Source organism: Rousettus aegyptiacus, unplaced genomic scaffold, assembly GCF_014176215.1.
Source record: "Rousettus aegyptiacus isolate mRouAeg1 unplaced genomic scaffold, mRouAeg1.p scaffold_m13_p_10, whole genome shotgun sequence".
Taxonomy (NCBI): Eukaryota; Metazoa; Chordata; class Mammalia; order Chiroptera; family Pteropodidae; genus Rousettus; species Rousettus aegyptiacus.
The window spans coordinates 68,520,386-68,542,963 of NW_023416285.1; the positions used below are offsets into that span (position 1 = coordinate 68,520,386).

At 34.9% G+C, this 22,578-nt stretch overlaps 1 pseudogene; it reads right to left on the reverse strand.

The window, feature by feature from the left end:
• Positions 1-2,105: 2,105 nt before the first annotated feature.
• On the reverse strand, positions 2,106-4,838 carry LOC107511490 (annotated as a pseudogene).
• Between the last annotated feature and the right edge of the window lie 17,740 nt (positions 4,839-22,578).

A 22,578-nucleotide genomic window follows, 5' to 3' on the forward strand; every position in this document is an offset into this window, starting at 1 on the left:
AGTATTAAACAGGCTTTTTTAGGGTCTGCGGGCGAGGTTCACTGGTCCTGAGGAAAGGGGCCAGAGAAGTCGTGCATGCCTGGGCTATACGTGCGGTTTTTAAAGATTTTGGCCCAGGATGTCAGTGAGGTTACAGGGAGGGGACTTTTTTGTTTGGCTGATCTTGCCGCCCAGGAAGTCTCTGCTGTAACTTTGGTCGTGAGCCCTCGGCCATCTTACGTATTGAGCCACCTTCCCGCTGGCATAATGGCGCCCATGAGCAACTGAACACAGAGAACTCCATAAACTTCCAACTCAGGTGCTTTAGTAGCAAGATAAAGATGTTGGACTACATGATTTTTAAACGGTCTTTGAAATTTAAGTTTATATATCTAATCATAATTCCATTAAGTATGAACAGGGCAGGATATAAAAGAGGCATGTCTGAACAGAGATGGGACCCCATAGATCACTGGACTGAAGAAATTCTTATTCTGACAACCAGGGCAAAATAAAAAAATGTATTGTTCCCTTGTGGGAAAACACATAAAAAAAAGGGAAGCTGACGGAGTTGGGAGTTTAATAATGACACGGCCAGGTGCCTACTCTTATCTAGTCCTTTCCCATTACCATACTAATTGCAGAGACCTGGCTCTGATCTTCCATGCAGTAACACAGGAAATGCAAACACCTGTACTCACATCTCCACTTCCTTGTTAAACTGCAAGCACACAGAGCACAGAACTGAACAATCCACCTGGAGAAAGGCACCCTCACTAGGTAGGGTTAACAGATCTTTTTTTTTTCTTTTTTGCTTTGAAGAATGGTTCCTCGGCTAAGGGGAAAACATTCCACAAATCTAAATGAAATTCCCTTTGGTATGAAATGTGTGCATAAACCTGGACGAAGACAATTTTCATGTGATTTGGAGTTTTCTGATGAAATTTTCACACTAGTTTGTTCATTTCCCCTAGGAATCTTCAAAAATGAGCCCATGTGAAGCAGTTCCCAGCAGACATTTCACTTTATTAGTTGTCCTTTTTTTTCTCTTGTGTCTGCTTTTTATCTTCTTTCACACTCACACAGCCTCATCCCTCATAGCTATGTGTTAATTCAAATTTTCATTGTATTGCTCTCTGAACACCAATAGTGGAGATGGGATACTCATTGTAGTACACGAGCTAAATATTCTGGGTTGAATTTTTCATCAGAAAGATCACTTGAGTCCACCTAGCCCAACACCTTTATTCGCTAGATGAAGAACCTGAAACTTGACAAGTTTAGGTGAAATTGACTTTTCTATTCCTACTGACTCTAGCAACTTTCTTCTCTTGTTTAGTGTTAACACTAACCTAAATGGTATTATTGCAGTTAGGTTTGCCCTCTTCAATCTACTCTCCACGTTGGTAAATGAGTATTCATTCAAACATGCACTCTTCATGCCATAAAATCCCTAAGGCTTCCCATTGCCTTAAAATAACCCCAGAATTACAATTAAAAGTCTTAGTAACCTGGTAGCTTAAACTCTACTCACCTCTCCTTATGTGTTGTACTCTAGCTATATTGACTTCAGCATGTTCTTGCCTGCCTCTGGCTTTGGAAGTACTGATCTCTTGCTCTGCATGGACTTCTACCTTCTCTGTACTTCTCTTATAAAACCCCAGGTCAGAACTTGAAAGTCACTAATACCTCCTCCATACTGCCTCCATACTGCACACATCTTCCTTCTTCCACTACCAAATACCACAATACTAGTTAGAAACTATAATATGTATCATAAATATTTTTAAATGTATATTTGTCCACTAGACTGTGAGCTCCATTGGGCAGGGTTTTTATTTGTTCTTGTCAATTGCTGTAAGCTCTGCAATTAGCAACATAAGGACTCACAGTATCTGCCTATAAAACAAAACCAGAACTAGAAACTAATTTTCCTTCTTTTCAGTCTGATGCTCTTCCCATTACCCCATATATTTAATCTCAGTTAAGTCACTATAATTCCACAGAGACAGTCAGCGTATTCATGTCCCTAGCTTCATTTATTGCCTCTTTAGTACACTGTGGTTCGTTCCAGTTTGTAGAATTACCTACTGTTCTGTAAAGTGACACCAGATTCGTTACTTTGCTCATTTTCTCTGAAAAGGTCCTTTCAAGGGTATTTTGCCTTTGTGTTTTGGCATCAAGGGCCTTTTTTCTTATAATCCTGATTTTATCACTGCTGCATTCAGTTTGTTCCCAGCCTCGCCTCAAAATCACGTATGTTATGTTCATCCACCTCATCATCTTCCACAAATTCTTTTTTCCAACATCTTCTTCATCATCTTTATCATCTTTTTCCTCAGCATCTGAAGAGCTAACCTCTGCCTCCTGCTGTTTCAGAGAGTGTGGAAAGCAGAAAAGGGAAGTTGTAGATGTGGCCATTGTATCTTGTTTAAGTTTCTCCAACAATGTCTTTTCAATGGCATTTTCCAGTTAAACAGTCATTAATGCCTTTTCTTTTCTTTTTTCCCCTCAGCTCCACCTTCTTACTCAAACAAGGCTTTCCTCTGTCTCTTTAGTGTAAGTTTTCAAATTTGAATTAGGTATTGGGTGATCTTGGTGAATCTCTGCTTACATTTGTGTCAAATGAAACAGAGCCAGAAAATTAGAGTTTTATATATTTACTTCAGTACCTTCTCAGTTTTTATGAAGCTGGACTGGTTCCCAGAGATGTCTAGGAAAAGCTGCTAGCCCTATAACTTTCATGTAAAAGTAACACTGTCCTTTCCTTTCTTTGGTAGTGGCATACTGACTGTTTGCCAGGGGACAGGACACCTGATTACACAGTCTAGTCAAGCTATATTTATTTCTGCAAGAGCTCAGTGTCTTGGTTCTTATTTTGAAGGAACAAAATTGCTTGTTTCCTACTATATCCCAGATAACATCATCTGACTACACAGTGTTGGTAGTTTAGCATTCATACTTGGCCAGATCCAAGAATCATTGATCTATTTTAATTAAGTATTTCTAATAAATTTATGAAAAAAATAGTATAACCAAATATTGTCCTGTTTATTGCAAATATTTATCCTACTTTGCTCTTCATATTGACTTTGGATATCAAGAATTATTGTACATGTTTATTGTATATTATCACTCTTCCTTGTATTTTACCTATATTATCACAATCCTCACAACAGATCATTTATCTGGATACTGTTATTACCTTCACTTTAGATATATGGAATCTAATGCACAGAGAAGTTAAATAACTTGCAGCAACAAATTCGAATTCTAATTCAGATGATGTGACATATGCTTTTTGGCAGTATGTCAGGCTGTCTTAAGATCTAAATTAATCATAAGGTGTAATTATTTTTTTAAATATATACTTTGTTTGAAAATTTGTTACCATTTTTCATGTTATTTAGAAAACCATTGACAGTTCCAGTTAAGATGGCAGGATAAGTACATGCTGTGTGTACCTCCTCCTATGACCACATTAAAATTACAACTAAATTATGAATGTTAACCTGGAAAATGATCTGAAGACTAGCTAAACAGAACTCTTATAACCGGGGATATGAAGAGGAAACCACCTTGAGATTGGTAGGAAGGGCAAACATGCAAAACAAGCTGGTCCCATGTGTGATGACTGAGCATCAGGAGAAATATCTTGGCTGTGGAGGCTCCCCCAGAGAAACAAAGGGCCTCAGCCCCACACTGGGGCTCCCCAGCCCAGGTTTCCAGTGGGAGGAGTAGTCCTCACAAAATCTGACTATGAAAATCAGTGAAGATTCTGGCCATCTGGGTGAGACTGATGGTTACTAAAAATCCAGATGTCCCCCTATATGGCAAATGCACAGACTCACTCACTCACAGGCACCTACCCTGAGCTCTGGCAGAAGGACAGCAGCTGGGATATACCAGAGACATATAAGGAAAGACTGAATTGTGTGGCTTTGGGACAAAGGCTAGAAGGACAGCCACCACTGTCCCTTTATTGAGCCCACTTTCAGGATAGCCTGCAGGAGAGTACCATATTGCCAGTGTTGAATCCTCCCTAACACAGCAAATTCTGAATCTGCATTGGCATAGTGAGATCTCACTCCACCCTGGTGACTCCCTGAGATCTGACCTACACAACCGGTAAATTGCCTGGTGTTGATTTCAGGTGGTTACTGGACAACCAGCCCTACCCTGCACTCTCAGCAGCAGGTTCCTTTGACAGCGATCAATGAGCCTTCATTTGTGCACTTCAAGAGACATTTTCAGTGACAGACAACCAGTCTTGGCCTAGCTGCAGTATACCTTGAACAAATCTTGGGGGTCTGTGGGACTGAGGCAGGTAGCAGCTAGCCTCAGTGTAAGTGGCCATAGGCTACAAATCTGAATCTGCACCAACCTGTGGAACACAACTTGCTCCACCCTGGTGACTCTTTGAGACCTTGCCTCAACCAAATCTGGTTCCTCTGAAGATAGTTCAGCTGCTGAGTTTTATTAGCAGCCAGCAGCCAGCCTCAGGTCTTCGGGTGTGTTGGGCCTTTCCCTTACCTGCCCCAGGCCTGGTACTGATAGTAGTCAGTCTTGGTTAGCCACATGTCCTCTCCCACATAACTCCAGGTCCAGTTCAGGCAGCAGTCAAACACAGATAGTTTTGTAGCTCCTACCAGATAGCTCTGGGCCAATCAGAGCCAGCAACTGACCTGGGCTGCAAAACCAACACACTTGGAGACTGGTGTTGGACCTCAACATAGAAACATCTAATTAGCTCATAAGCGACATACCCAAAGAGTGGTCTCAATAGTCACGTGAACCCACTGGGGTGAACCAAACTCCATGGAATCAGCCTTTACAAGCAATTCATAGGTTGTGGGCATGGGCAGTCCTCAAAGCAAGTCATCCTGAGAGTCAATTCCACTCACCGAAGTGCCAAAAAAATCAAGGCTGACATATACCAGGAGGGCACAGAAAACCACACAGGAGTCATTTCCAAAGCACCTGATACAAGTGATCAGGAAGACTGTGTCACCAGGCCACACAGTACACCTACTACATAAGGCCACCCAGCAAATACAGGGAGACACAGTGAATACACTTAATAATAGAAACAAACACAGAGAGGCAGCCAAAATAGGAAAACAAAGGAAAAAAACATATGTTCCAAATGAAAGAACAGGAGAAAACTCCAGAACAAGAACTAAATAAAATGGAGACAAGCAACTTATGAGATGCAGAGGTTAAAACACTGGTTATAAAGATGCTCAGTGAATTTAAGGGAAGAGTAGATGAGCTCAATGGGGACTTCATCAAAGAGATAGGAAGATGAAAAAGGACATAGATACCATAAAAAAGGAACCAATCATAAATGAAGAATACAATGATTGAAATAAAGAATACATTAGAGGAAATCAACAGTAGATTAGATAAAGCATAGGATCAAATCAGTGATTTAGAAGTAAGCAGAAAATGCCCAATCAGAACAGCAAAAAAAAAAAAAAAAATAGTTTAAGGGGCCTCTGGAAGATCAAGTGCACCAACATTCATGTCATAGGGGAAGAAAGAAAGCAAAAGATTGAGAAACTATCTGAAGAAATTGACTAAAAACTTCCCTAATCTGGTGAAGAAAATGAACATACAAGTCCAGAAACCACAAACAGACCCACACCAAGATAAATCATAATTAAAATGACGAAGGTTAAAACCAGGAGAGAATCCTAAAAGCAAGAGAAAGGCTGCTAGTTTATTGCGATGGTACTCTCATAAGAATGTCTGATTTCTCAACAGAAATTTTGCAGGCCAAAAGGAATTGGCAAGAGATATTCAATATAATGAAAAGCAAGACCTTACAACCAAGACTATTCTACCCAGCAAGGCTAGCAATTAAAATTGAAGGTGAGATAAAAAGCTCCCCAGACAGGAAAGCACTAAATGAATTCACAGCCACCAACGTAGTATTATGAGAAACATTGAAAGGTCTCCTTTAAGAAGAATAGGGGAAAAATAAGTACAAATAATAAAATGGCAATTACTATGTAGTTATCAATAATCATTTTAAATGTAATGGATTAAATGCTCTGATCAAAAGACATAGTATAGCCCAATGGATAAGGAAACAAGACATATGCCGTCAACAAGAGACCCACTTCAGATCAAAAGACACACACCAATTGAAAGTAAAGGAATGAAAAAAGATATTTTATGCAAATGTAAATTCAAAAAAAGCTGGAGTAGCACCACTTATATCAGATAAAATAGAATGTAGAACAAGGCTATAATAAGAGACAAAGAAGGGTATTACATAATGATGAAGGGATAAATCTAACAAGAGGATATAATTCTAATTAACATTTATGAACCCAACATAGGAACACCTAAATATATAAATCAAATATTGACAGACATAAAGGGAGAAAGTGATAGTAATACAATTATAGTAGGGGATGTTAACACCCCATTAACACCAACGGACAGACCTTTCAGACAGAAAATAAACAAGGAAAGAGTGGACTTAGATGATACACTGGACTAGATGGATTTAATTGATGTTTTTAGACCATTTCACTCCAGTGCAGCAGAGTATACATTCTTCTCAAGTGTCATTAATGGGAAGAATCTCTGAAGTCTTATCTCCTTTAAATACTGGGGACAGTGATACCTATCATTAGAGAAAAAAGAAAACTGCTGCTTATTAAAATTACAAATCAAGACATAAACATATTCATTGACATATGTTCTGTTTTAATTAACAAGAAGAGTTGTGTTGGGGTTGCTAATCTTTGATAATTGAGAAAGAAAACATTAGCAAACACATTTATACCATTTATCATGTTATCATGCAGAGGTCTGATCAGACATCAGTATGGATACCAAGCCTATGGGAAGGTGGGAGTAGTGTAGAAATGGGCATGGCCAAGATTTGAGAAACTGGCAGGACAAGGAACTAAACACTGCATCCACAGATATGAAATAAGGTTTGATCTGATTCATATCCATTAAATATCTAAGGGCAGTGGTCTGGGAGGTGACACCTGCTATAGGAGTCTCTAAGTGAAAGTGAGAGGAGGATGAGATTGAGTCCCTCTGAGGTCATAGTGAGTAAGGTCTTCTCAACCGTAGAGAAGAGGTCAATAAGGATTTATCAAGTTGGTATAGCTCCTGACAAATTCAGAATAAAATGAGTGAAAAACTGGAAATACTATTGCAGAAAACTAGTCACACCGATTTTGTACACTTTGCACAGAGGAGAGAATGGGGAACAACTCAATTCAGGCCTGGGGCCTCACTTTATTCATTTTAGATAATGGGCTTAAAACAGAAAACAAAATGCTGATGGAATTCATTGAATTTGAAGGCTTCTAATATTCTACTACGGTCATTTTCATTGGCCTGGGGACAAAATGGACGAGCATCTGCATTTGTCAGGCTTCATTAGTTAGGCAATTCAGCACAGACATGGAAATAAGGAGATCATCAAGCACTATGATTACGTCTTTTTTGTTTGTTTGTTTGTGTGAAGTAGTAACTATTGATCCCTAGGAGAGAATAAGGTCTTTAATATGCAAGTAAAATATACCAGTGAGGTAAAAATGACTTTATCTGCTTATACTATTTGTTAGTTAACTCAGAAATAACAATTGCTAAGTATAAGACATGTTTAAAGGTGCTGGGGTTAAAGTTATTTAAAAATAATAGATGTTTACACTCTAGCAGAGCAAACTCAGTTTCCCTTTCCTTTCTATAAAGCAGGAAATAATTTATTTTGTATGTATATATTATGGTGATGAGCTTCATGGAGTCTCTTTATATGATTTTATATAATGCTCTACATACATAATCAAATGTAAATTTTGCTGTTAAGGATTTATACAAAAATTGTATCCCAACTTACTAAGCCAGGTTGTCCTGAAAAAGCCTGAATACAGTTGAAATTAAAGCAGCATATAAAGTTAAATAGATTAACTTTGTATCTCGACCGAGGATAGTTTAGTTTAGCAAGCTCTTCCATTCATTGGACTCTATTATCATCAATCATTACAAGTCCTCTCTCATATTTTACATCATGTTTTATTTATTTTCTACATTTTATTTTATTTTACACTAATAGATTCTCATTTTTATATATTTTCAGAGAAATACACAGATTTTTAAAAAATATACAGTATTTTTGGGTTTATGTATATGCTTTAAATATATTTTAAAATAAATAAATATTTCTAAGAATTATTAAACTTTTAATATGAGGGAAGCAGTCTTCAAAGTAGTTTTATATGTTGACTCATTTAATTTTTACACCAATGTTATTGTGTAGATACCATTGTTTTCTACATTTGCAGATGAGAAAACTGAGACACAGAGAGGTTTACATAATTTTTTCAAGGTCACACGGCTAGCAAGAAGTCATACCCAGATATAGTTTGGCTCCAGAAACTGTAAGTTTTAACTTGCTTCTATGTATACTGTCTCTCTATATATATTGCATTGTTGCTGTAGATCTAGTTCCATATTTTAATTTTTCACTTGACACTATATTTGTAAGATCTATCCACATTAGTGTTTATTTCTCCAAACTATTACTGCTACATTCTATAGTATATATTAACTACATTTTATTAGAGACTGCTAAAATATTTCCCACTTTCTGTTTCTACAAACAATACTACAATAAATGTTCTGCAAAATTTTATTTTTAGCCCATTTGTATGTTTGAATGTGAAGTAGATTTGGGTCGTGCTATATATACATGTTAAATTTTACTATGTCTCATTAAAGTGCTCTCCGAAATAACTGTACTAGTTTCCATTACTATTCATTTATGCCGGTTACTATTTTGTCACTTAATACTCAACCAACTTTTGATATGTATCTATGTTTTCCTGTCTGATTGAGGGTATATCATGTGGGCTTAATGGGCCATTTCTATTTATTAGAGGAGCTGATTGTCTTTTTAACTACTGAGATTTCATTGTCTCTAAATTGATAGTTTAAAATTTTAAATCCCTTTTGATCTTTTTTTTTAAATTGGCAATTTTGGTGTTACCTAGTCTAGTCACAATCACAATCAAATTGTAAGCAGATGTCCTTAATAGAACCAAGTAATTTGGTGATAATCACAGACTATCATGAGACAAAAAGAATCATGGCAAAGTCAGCAAATCCACAACACATTAGTAAGAACAGACTAATAAACTATATCAAAAAGTATTAGAAAGCATAGGACTCAGTGAGTTAGGCATTGTTATCCCCATTTAAATGATGATTTAAATTGAAATTTACAACAGCTGAGTTACTTATCCATACATAAGCTTGATAATTGAAAGTCAATAGTACTAGGGCAAGGTAAGATTCGCTGAGTCTCAAATCTTCCTTTTTAACAGAACAACTAGTGATTCCACTGAATTTAGTTTTTTATCAACACTTTAAGAAAGAATGTCTATCTTAAGCCTACATTTTGTGACTACTGCTCTATGTACAGAAAAGAAAAAAATTACCAAAATGAAAATCAGAAATAAATTAAGAACTTCTTTGCCAATTTGTCACTCTTTCTCTCTCTATAGTATCTCTTGGCCCACATATAAAGGGAAATGTGTTTTGGCAAAACGTAACTGCAAACAAATTCTTCTTTCAATCCAGAAAACATCTCCATAAGTGTAGTACAGAAAGAAAATAGTTTATTATTGAGTAATGTGATGTGCATCAAAGGCTATCTGCTAATACCTTGAAAACAAAGAAATCTTACCACTTTATATAACCAAGCAGACATAATCCACCACATACCTGTTCTCAAAATAAACAAGTAGTCTTCAAGTAAGAGAACTTGACAGCATCATTGGTCACCTAAGTTCATCCTAGTTTCACCTGGTAATTGGGGTGAACAGCTGTGTAAGCTAATTAACTTTATTCAAAGAAAAAATATATATATTTTTTTCATATCTCAATGACAAGAGATAGTTCTGCAACTTAAAGTCAGCTGAAGTTAGGTTCCTATCCTCCCATAGAAATTCGGAGACAGAGATCCTATTTTCATTGGATGTTTATATTTCAATCAGATGGTTCCCAGGTCCTTGAGAAAAATGTCCCTGGGCCAACAAAAGCCTTCTTTAGCTTTTAAAAAGATTTACATATGTTAAAGAGATAGAGAAAAAACTTAACAATTACAAATCTTCTAAAGTAAATGGTCTAAGTAAAGTGAGGAGAGGAAAATCACTTTCCTTATTTTAACAAAGAATTACGCCTCTTATTTTTAAAGTGAAGTGCTGGCCAATCATACCAATGAATAGCATGGTGAACCAGGAGCCCCGGGGTGAGGGCCTAGCTGTCCAAGCAGATAAATTACTATGAAGTTTTGGGTCTCACCTCAATGTGGCATTGGAGCTCAGAGGGACATCCTCTCAAGAACATTAAATTTATCAGAATGAATATAATTCCTGGTTATCTTCTAGGAGGTTCATCACAAGCATAGAGCAGAATATGATTGCGGAGGAAATCTAGAGAGTTACATAAACTGGGTCCCACACACGAGGTAATAATTTTCTATTTCTATACATTGCTTTAGAATTATAATAACATTTCTGTTAGCCAATTTCTAATCCACACAGTAGCTAAAGTTAGGTAGCATTCTGAAGGAAGCTAGTCCACTGAAAATCAGTCTGTGCCTAAATTGTATGTAATAGGAAAGAACAGCTGTCTTTGATAGCTAAGTGGATTCACTGCAGGTAATATTCTTTCAGATTATAAGGATCAGCATAATAATGTAACTTCCAACAATAGGCTTTTATTCAGTACTTAGATGGCCAATAATAAAATATATATTTTTAATTATATCTAAGAATGAACTTAAAAAAAAATGTTGAAAGAAGAAAGCAACCAGCAACTGCTTCCCTTAAACTGATTTTGATATAATTATAGGACTGAAACATTAGTTTTTGAAACTATCAAATGGGTAGCTTTCAAATCTGCCTTTCTTGAGAGAGAAAAGAAGCCATTAAAACTGTGCACAGCAATGTTAATGGATGACTTGTTTCTCCTTGTCTAACTGCAAAAAAAGATAAAACCATGGACCATAAATCTGTTTCTTCTTTCTTTAATCTGTATTCAACCTTAGTCCACTGACATCCTAGAAGATTTTTTGTCATTAGAAACCTGCAGACTGCCCAGGTAAGTTAAAAGAAATTCCTTGTAAGTAGAAGGAAAGATGATGTTTCAATAGATCGATAGACTGTCTACTGATTTTTAAATAATAATTTTGGTAATGTATAGGAAGTACTTTAATATTGCTTTAAATTCTGAATTTTTATTTATATCAGTATCTAGAATTCAAATATTTTCTACAAATGAACTGAGCTTACTATACAATTTTGTCTACAAATTTTGTGGCTAACCCTGGCATTTTTATTTCAATATCCATTCTCCCCTCCTGTATTTAAGTAACAATCCTTAAATACTAGCAAGATACACGGTTATCAGAATAAAAAACATATTCTTCAATCTTCCTTGCAAGTAGGTATAGCCACATCATTAAGTTTGTTCCACAGCTTGTGAATAGAAGTATGTGCACATCCTCAAGATCTTTTCTTTGAAGGGAAAGAGAATAACCTACACTTCCCTCTTTATCTTTCCCCTCTGGATGAAATAGGTCTGGTGGTAAGAAATTTTAGAAAATGTAGGCTGTGATGGAGATAGTAATGTTTAGAAAATGTAGGCTGTGATGGAGATAGTAACATTCAATGTATTTCCAGCATATCTCAGGCCCATGACTATTAGGTAAGACCAAATGACTAGTTCCATTCAATAAATTATAAGCAGAAATGAGGAAATTGAGAAAGGCTAAGTGGATTCACTGCAGGTAATATTCTCCAAAATTATATATATATAATTAAGAATAAAATCCAGGTCATCTGGCTTCTGAAACACTTTCTTAATAGCACTTGACTTAATAATCAAGACAGTTAAAAACACTTCTTACCTCTTTAAAAGTGGATGATTCTGTTAACATACATCTACATGTAGTTTTAGCATTTATGCTAGCTTCCTGCTATAGAAAAGAAGAACACTTATTTAAAATATCCCACAATAAAAGTCTAGCTCTTGATGGCCTCTAGATTATAAACATCAATAAAGCAATGCCATCAGGACATCTAAAACTTCTAAATGATAAAGCAAAATTCTACTAAAGTTTTGAGTGCTTTTTCCAAAATTAAATATATCTATTTTAAAGACTTTTAAACAAAATGTGTTTAAATGGTAATTTAAATATTTACTTTGACTTTGTGTGTAATCACAACTAGAACACTACTAAGAAACAGAACAAAGACAACTTTAATTCCTGATATGTCATTTACAAAATAAAAACAAATGTAAACAGATCCTATTAACTATGTTAAAGGCTATGGCATTTTGGTGAACTCAGTAGTTTTAAAATGAAATCATTTTTGAATACGTGATGTCAATGTTAAATTTGGGTATAAGTGAATCAGTTTTTGTTTTATAACTAATATAGATTGAAAAATTTCTATTTGGCCACAATCAAATATAATATTTTAGTTAAAAATATTTTGAGCCAGTTGTTAAGATTGCAAAGTTTTGGTCTGATTTATTTAGGATGTCTCATATATACAGAAATATTACATTGTCAAAGAAAACTAATTAATAGCTATCACCTTTTACATCCTTTTTGCTTCAGACTCTAAGACAAAATGCATATTTATAGTTTAAAAATTCACCCAAAATAACTGTCAATATTTCATAAAAACTTCGAAAGCCAATTTATTAAATTTTTATATTTTATTCACTTATTGTTATTATAAGTTAAAACAGTTTTAAAAAGAAAAAATTCAATAAAGATTCACATTTTATATTTAGCCACTGAAATAAAATTGTGTTTGCCATGAGGGCAAAACCACAATGTGGCATTATGATTGCTCATAACATTGATATGATAGTTATTCATAGATAGTTGTAATTTCCCTATTCATATCTAGTAATAAAGGAATAAAATATGAATAATAAAGATTAATAGTAAAAGGGTTTTAATCATTTTTCTGTTATTATTACTATTATCATCATCATCTTTAATTTACTAAGGAAAATGGCTAACTTACTCCATTTGGAGTAAAAACAATAGATGTTTACTGTGTCTCTGAAAACTCTTTTCAATATCAATGATCTGTTTATCAGCTCCTACTGAAAACATCTTGTTTTTCATTAACTCTTAATACTTGAGTAGGGAGTCTGCACATCTGCTTATCCTAACATCTAGTCAGTTTAGACTTTTCAAACTTTGGTGAGACCACTTACTCCCACTGCTCCATGCTAGAAAGGTGAAGCCAAACACCTTTGGTCAATAATAAGTTGGGGAAAGATCTTAGACCATCTGCCTCCTTACAACTAACTCTTTATTCCATTAAACACCTCCAGATAAAAATAAACGTGTGTGCCCTGAGTCAGGAACACCTTCCCATACTATTTATTTTCCTATTCCAGGGTTAGCTTTTCAAAAGTTCCTACCAGGAATGTGATCAAAAAAGAAATCATGGGCTGTAGTGATGGAGTTGGGTAGAGTTACATGCTCAGTGAACTCCATCAAGTAAGTAATACCTCTTGAGTAAGCACCACAAATATGAAGCTTCTATGCCTGACCCTCTTACAATAGATTGAACTCACTCAAATTTATTCTTCAACCTAGCTGCAGCAGCGTTACCAGTTGTGCTATTTGCCGCTCAGTCAAGCTTCTACTTTGTATCAAAAACTTGGCTGGGGACTGGGTGTATAGTGGTGAATCAGAAAGTCTTGGATACTTGCTGAATGCTACTCTCAGTGTTGTCACCTGCTCGAAGACCTTCTTTTGTTTCGATTAAGGTGACTGGATCACCTCGCTTACTGCTGTACCTGTGTCCTACAGAGTGTGGTAAAGTTCCAGTAAAGGCTCCCACAGACTGGGGATAAAACTGCTCTTTAGAGATGTGTCTAACACTCTAACACAGTGTTTACCTTTTATGACTCCTTCCAAATGTCTTCTTATTTTAAATGTATTCTTAAGAATTTAAAACATGTTCAGAATAGTTGAAGCTAGATAAGAGAGAGAGGGGGGGAGAGAGAGAGAGAGAGAGAGAGAGAGGATGAAGGAAGGAGAGAAGAAAAGAGGGTATCTGTGGCATTCTTACCTATAAAATTGTCCATGATTTAGACTTTTGGTAATGTTTACAAGTATTTGAGAGAACTTGGATGGTGCACCAGGAAGTTGGATTATAGTTTTAGGGGAAAGCAGCATGGGAGATGTTCAGATAGGGAGCATAGATGTTAAAAAGTTATTTTTTCTCTCATTTACATATGGTTATGCTTATTACTCCCTTTTAAATTTGTTCAAAGAGCATGAAAACCCAAGCTTCCTGGCACGAAATCTGGAGCCCTGCCCCAGGGACCATCTGAGACTGAGGAAATTCTCTCCTCTAACTAAAGAGGGCATGTAGGAAGCCAAGTCAAACAAACAAAGAAGTGAGGAGGACTAGATTTTGATCTAGAAAACCAGGGTTTATCTAGCTTCTACCATTTAATAAATTGTATGATTTTGGATTATATATATATATATATTTTATTCTGAATTTTCTCATCTATATACAGTAGGGATAAAATGCCTGCTCTTCTAAGCTCACTTAATTTTGATGGCAATTCAATGAGATAGTGATCATGAAAGTAATTTTAAAAAACAAGGTGCATTTCTAATGAAGTATGGCTTCAACAATCAAAGTGTATATAGGAAAATTAGTAGTTAAATTCATGGACTTAGAAATCAGACAGATTCTACTACTTATTAACTTATTTGTGATACTTGGTAATTTCTTTAACCTTTGCAAACTCTATTTATTAGAAAAATGGTGTTAATCATTCCTCATAAGGTTTTGTACAGTTTCTATGAAATTATTTATGCTGAATATATATTTAGCATAAAACCTGGTATAGTGTGAGCACACAGTAAGTGGTAACTGGAATTATTCTTTTTCTGTAGAAATAAGTCTATATTTCAACTTGTTAGAAATGCTTTTAATACTAAAACCCCATATATTTTAAATATTACATCAAAGTTAAACCAGTAAACCTTCTATGTGCTGGAGAGTTAAGACACCTTTGGGACTCAGAATCCTATAATCAAATAAATAATGAATAAAATTATTTCTGTCCTTTGGTATTATTGATCATACCATTGCATTGTAAGTCAAGCAGAGGTGTTGCAACACAGTAGACTATGGTCTTATAATGTAACTCATCATTGCATGTTTGTTCCATTTACATGGTTTTAGACAAAGTACAGTTTGGAACACAAGTGCTTTTTTATTCTGAATGATAAGAAATTATTTGGTACTCTCATTTTCAGCTTATTTTTGTCCTTAGAGAACCTTTGCCATGCAACCAGGTGCATGTGTGTGTGTGTGCGCGTGTGTGCGCGTGCGTGTGTGTGTGTAAACATCAGAAATCACAGAACTGAAGGGATATAAATTTTTAAATAGGGTTTTCCTTAATAGGTAAGACTAATCATTGCCAGTCATTTACACTGTATTAAAAAAAATTCTAATACAGACATTTAGCACAATAAACCTGCTCAGTCCATTTTAATGCCCTTGTTCAATTCAGGGGAGTCATTCCTTAAACAGTCTATGACCTTTATTTCTATTCAGCTAAATTAAAAATATATATTTTTTTATTTTAAGCTTTTCTTCAATTAATAAAAATTTTTCATTAATAATAAGGCTTGCTAGTGTTGGGGGAAAATGCCTACTGCCATCATTTTTATAATTGTCTTTGCAATAAAAAATAAAGTTAAAATGTACAGATTTCAACAGAATCCTAAAAAATGTTCATTTATTTCAAAAATTAATTCATGCTAATAAAATTAATTTTTAGTGAGGTCTACCTGAGTATGTTTTCTTTTTAAAAAGTCACTTAGGAGAAAAAAAGCAGAGGTACTGCCTGTGAAAAGTTTCAAAGAATTCTAAATTTCTCATTTTGTGATCCTTATCACACTAATAATTACTTGTTCTATGATTGTCTTACCCATGAGGCCAAAATCTTTCCATTTTGTTTATTCCTGTTATATCCTTCAATTTCTAACATAGTGACTGCATATAGTAAATGCACAATAGATACATTTTTACTGTATGGAGAATTAATTGAAGATATAGTTTCAATTATAAATATGCTTTTTCATTAAACAGAATGACATCTTTAAAATTACATCAGTATGTTTCCCCTCTCTATTTTCCACATAAAACTCTTATTTCTATTTCACCAGAGGATTCCAATGCCTTCTGAAGGGCAAATTAGAATTGTTATAGTAGAAATGCACAGGGGAAGAGAAGAACAATGATCAGCTGTTAATTTGTAAGAAATATAGTGTATGCGTTTGTGTTTGTGTGAGATAATAACCTCAAATTATAGCCTTTGTAAAGAAACACAAAGTATTTTCAAATTTCAAAGAAGTCCTCATTTAGATAAGGACTATATAAGCCTTGATGAAGAAAATACTCAATATGAGATGGAAGGAAATTCTCACCCACTGAAGGAGAAAAGAAAAAACACTTTTGAGACTTTGAGAGAAGATGAAAAAGAGAGGACAAGGAGTTAGATGACAGAGAGTCCTCCATTCTTTCTCTTCTCATTTTGGAGTTAAACTCTGAGAGGGTTAAATGATAGAAAGAACAGTTATAAGTAGGGGGTAGAAGACAGTCAAAAGCAGACATATTTTAATCCTATTTTGAACTCAGGGTGTGTAGACCACTTCCAAAGGTGTGCTCACTCCACCATGGGTATTAATGGTGAAGGAAAGGAAGCATGTTGCGTTCAATCACAAAGAGGGTCTACATTAGCATTCCACCACCTCTAAGCCTCCACTGCTTCCCCTTGGTTCTTTGTATCATACAAGATATAGAGGGTTCTCTCTTGCTTTTCATAGAGAAACCAGATATATAGGCTGCTACCAGTCTGCCTGCTGTATGGTTATTGTAATTAGGAGAAAGTGACATCACGAAATAACAGCCCAGCTTGGAATGGATAGAGAATACAGTGGACTGTCAGTGACTGCTGTGCTGAAACTACAATTAATGATGTTAGGGGGTTAGACAACAAGGCCCTGATAATTTACAGAAAACTGTTCTCTGAAGTTCCACCAAGAGGAAACTATCAGCAAACATCAGCAGCAGTGAATATGCATAATGACCACATAGGAGGAAATATATTTCTTGAGTAATAAGGATTTGAGAGTAGACCAGCGTAACAACCAACTACCTCATCTCTCATGCCATAAGGTCACTTATGTGCTCATTTATATGCAGGAATTTTCTAAGGTAAGCAGATAGAAGAAGAATCATCAGTTGAGAAAAGAGAATTATCCCTGCTAGGTAGTTAACTTTGAATTGACTCAATATTCGCCTCAAAGTGGCTGATAGATTGCATCCAGAAGAAACTAAATTTAGTTTTCTTGGCAAGTTAACCACATTGTCCCCCTACCTCTGAAAGGGATATGGACTTAAAAATAAGATAAGCTCTTTTGTGTCCTATAACTAATATTTGACCTATATTTTTTCCTCTTTAAATCTTTGGCATAATTCTATGTAAAGGAAATTATATCCATTTGTAGATGAGAGAAATAACTTACTGAAAACCACATTTATTCGATAATGTAGTTAGAATTCAAACATGGAGTTGTCTTTCACTAAAAGTAGCCTTTAAGAATGTCATGACTCACTAGTTTTCTTCTAAAACAATGAACTTGTTAAAATCTCCCTCATAGTTTTTTACTCAAATTAATTTGCGTGTAGTAGCCTCTCCTTATTTAACATAATAATTGCTTTAGTACTATGATTATTGTCATTATTTTGTAGCACTATCTAAATATCTCACTATATGAAATTTTCATTCTCCTATATCATTACTAAATGTTATGATTTTCTTCTTCCACCAGTGAGTTTTTATTGCTGTGTACACTTCCTGATGTAAGGACATAGGCAGGTATTTTGTGGAGAATTCCTTATCCTATATGGTTTACTGTGACTACAACCAGAGATCTTTTATAATATTCTTAGTTATAAACTACTGAAACCAAGTTAAATTAACTCAAACAGAAAAGAGAATTTATTCAAAGTATGTTGAGGAGTTCTTAGAACTGATGGAACATCTCAAGTCAGAACTGTTACTGCTGGGGTGATGTGAAATCCAGCTCACTGCAGCAGCATGGGGAGGGTTGTGTGTGTGGTGTCCCTTGATTCTTCCCAGGTCATGCAGCAAAGAATTACAGGTCAGCGAGATTTAGAAGATTTATTCAAAGTACATTTTAGAAGGAGACAGGCCACGCTGAGGAATGCTGTAGCCCTGTGGAATTTGGGAGGTAAAGAGATAAGACAGTAAACTCCAAAAGAAGAGTGAGTTTTCTGTGAAAAGGGCTGTAACAACGCAGAAGTGGGAAGGTCTGTTTATATTTGGGCCATGATGGGAAGTACTAGATGATCTGTATGTGAGTTGACTGACAGTTGGCTGCTATATAACACTTTGCCTACTGTGCATGTGCTTACCCAGAATTCAGTCTGTTATAATTAGATTCATGAATTTCCAGGCATAGTCATGGTATCATAATGATGGTATAATGAGGCTGAGATTGTGGGCAGGTTAGAGTAGTACTTTCTGCACATGAATTTGTGGCTGGTTTAGCCAGCAGCTTTTATAGCCTTTGTGCTATAGGATTTGAGTAATTTATAACCCTAAAAAGGTGGTGTTTCTGGGAGGTCCTTGAGGAAGATCTTCAAGGGAAATTTCTATGGTTACAAATCTGGGTCTTTCCTCATGTCACTTAACAGAACCACCTAACAGAACCACTACAGACAAAATAGAACCTGGATTTTGCTACTGGGCTAGACTGTGCAGGTTGATACAGGTCAGGAGTCAGACACTAGCAAACCCTGGAGACTTCAGCCAGATGCACCTCTCTAATCATCTGTGGAAATATTCTAAATCTTAACTCTTAACTCTTATTTTTTGTCTGTATTAATCAGCTAGGGCTGGTTAATCTTGTCTGTATTAATCCATAGGCTAGGTGGCTTAAGTAACAGAAATTTATTTTCTTATAGTTCTGGAAGCTGGAAGGTCAAGGTCAAGGTGTTGGCAGGGTTTATTTCTTTTGATGTCTCTTTCTTCTTGGCTTTGCAGATGGTTGCTTTATCATTTTGCGCTTACATGGGCTTTCCTTTGGGCATGTATAGACTCAGTTTGTTCACATTTCTTCTAATAAAGACACCAGTTGGATTGGATTATGACTCACCCTAATGGCCCGTTTTTAACTATATCACCACTTTAAAAGCCCTCACATTCTGAGGATTAGGGCTTCCACATATGAACATGGGTGAGGGGTACACATTTTAGTACATAACACTGTCATAAGATCCAAAGACCTGGGTAGCATATTTGATCTACACATGGACTTATTTTTTTAGCTTGTGTCAGCTTTGGTTACAGTCTTAAATGTTTTCGAACAATTCAAATCAAAGTATTTATAAATTATAGTTACATACTGTAACCAATAAAGAGTATCTTGTACATCTTTTTTCAAATTAAGTATAAAAAATCATTTCTATTTGTATTGCTATGCAGTAGAGCACCTGAAAAAACACTGGCTTACATGTATATATTTTATATATTTATATAAATATATATTATATTAAATATAAATATATGTGTATATATTACTATTTCTTATGGTTCCGTGGGTTGATTGGACCTTCCCAGGAAATTCTCATTCAAAATTCACATATGGTTTTAGTCAGAAACCATGGGCTTGTGGTGGAATCTTTTGAAGGTATAGAGGGGCTGAGTGTCCAGAAGACTTCTTTACTCACACATCTGGCACTTAAGCAGGAATGGCTGCAACAGCTGAAGACTGACTAACACTTCTTTCTCTTTATATTGCCTCTCTACATGACTAGCTTTGGCTTTCTCACAGCATGGCAGTTCAGGATAGTCAAACTTCATACAAGGTCATCAGCTTCACTTAGTAAACTTTCTAAGATGCCCAGACAGAAACTTTAAGACTTCTCATGACCTTGCTTCAGAAGTCACTTTTACCACATTCTATTTGGGACATAGAGACAGCTCAAATTCAACCCAGAAAGGGACTTTATAATGGTGTAGATATTAGAGGCATGGTTCATGGTAGAGGGAGGGGTCATTTTGGATACTAACTGTAGCTATTTTATGATAAGATTAACAACAAAGATTGAAAAATAAAGATAAGGAGAACTCTTCTACTGACTATTTCTCCCCAAATATGTCAATAAGTACAGAATTCACCGTGGCACAAATAGATTTAACTTAGTTGTTAAAGTAAAACTGAGGAACAAGGTATCTAAAATTTTCTTTCTGCATTGATAACTCTACACAATCATTTGTAATCTGAATGCATTACTAAAGTATTCCCTTGTAGATTTGTTTTTGTTTGTATTATTGTTGGTTTTTTGGGGGGAAATTCAAGTAGACATTCTTAACATCTTGATCTGATTTATATATTTAATTATTCCCAAGTGAAAACAGAAAAATCACTGAGTAAAAGGTTGAAGAAGTTGTCCTCAGATATAAAGCCTTATTCTTGAAGAGACTATCAATGGCCCTAGTTAACACTGGGATTAAGAGAGATTACTGGTTTCCTACTTTTAAAGAAACTCGAGAAACCCTCTCCTTTCTCTTCACTTCTTAGAGGACTGATATAAGACTGATTTAGGCATCGTTCTTTAGGCATCATTCTTTAGGCATTGTTCCACCATTCAGTGCTTTATAAGGAGCAGAATATATCATAAGTTCATTGCCAATGCTCTATTTTGAAATGTTGGCTTTACTAGGCTTTATCATAAGGCTTAACTCTTCTTGCCTAATTATCAAGGTTATACTATGATCCAAAGGAAGAGGCCTGACAAAAATTCTCTTTGCTCATGTAGTTTGCACTACACACTATCACAAAAGACACTTTTCACATGTAACTTTGTTTTAGAATATCAAACTGTGTGATTTTTGTTCACAGCATGCCTTCTGGTTATCTCTCTCTGGATCCTGTGGCTTTTTTGTTTGTTTATGTAGATTTTCAAATTAGAATGACTAACAGAAAAGATTGTTTGCCCTTATAATTTGCAAAAATAAAATATTTTGAAGATATTTAAATTCATAATTTTCTTACCACTTTATCTTTTTCTCCTTCTTTGTTTTACTGTTTGCTAACAGTTAAAAGATTATAATAATTAATTCAGTGAAACTAGATTTCCTGCAGCAATGATAGAAAATAAAATTTTGCCCAATAGTAGTGATGTGTTTTAACCAAACCATACTTCCAAGATTCTTTTGAGATTTTCTTTTTTTCTGCTAAATCTAATAGTCTCGTCAATGCCACAAAACATAAATAATATAACCACAGTTAATATAGTTATAAATCAATAAATATAATGTATTTTAAAGTTTTCTTTTAAGTTTTTATTAGTTTTAAAGCTCTTCATGTAGAAACATTTCTAGCACCAGTTAAAATGAAACAAATTGACCAAGAAAGATTTTCTCTACTTTTTAATTAATATATTTATTTATGTTCTACCTTGTTTCAAAGCAAATTTAAGAAGGTTCTGCAAATGACTTAATCTCTTTGTAGCAGAATGAATAAATATACAATATTGTTATCTAACCTCATGTACAAAGCTGATATGTAAAATTGAATACAAAATTGAAACAAGATTTTAATATGGCCATTTAGGTATGCTGCATTTATTTAACTAATTGTTTAAGGAGAAATCCTATGAGTCAAAAATGGAGAATATACCTTAATCTAACATTTTATCTCAGTAGACTTTTCTCAAATATATTCTGGACAGGAATGTCTGGCATTTAGATTTCTTTAAAATTTGAATTTCATGGCATCCATAAATAACTCATTGTAATGCTTTAAAACCTACTGTCAGAAAATATTGGTTAAACAAATTTGAAATCCATTCTGCTGTTTTCTCAGTTCAGTTCAGATTTAATTATGGGAAGTAAAACAAAAACACTGTACTGTCTGTATAAAATTACTTGTGATATGCATGTATGTCACTCAAGCGATATAATTCCATTAACTTGTAGGTCTCCAGATTCTCTGTGGAACATTTGTCAATGAATGATGCCTTGGATAAATTCCCTATATAGGAAAAAGTGTTTGTCAGAACCAGGGACATAATTCCAAAGTCAGTATGAATATATACATTGAACAGTGCTCCAAAGTGTATAGGAAAAAAATAAGTGTGATCAGTATCATTCTTAAATTCTCTTATCATATTCATATATCACAATACGCATTCCTACAGTTGTGCAATGCTAACATTTTTGTGCTACACAATCATTTTCTAGCTTGAATACATGTTTTATATCTTTTATTTTTTTATTACTTTGTACTTATTTTTGTAAGTACTCACTCTATGGGTTTTTCAAAATTTATTTTAAAAATTAAAAATAAATAAATAAATAAAACACTGCTCCAGCACAGATAGATGCAGAACTTTCATCCACTAATGAGGACTTGTCTAAGAGTTTTCAAAAATCAGAGCACTCTTTAAGACAATATACAATTAAGAG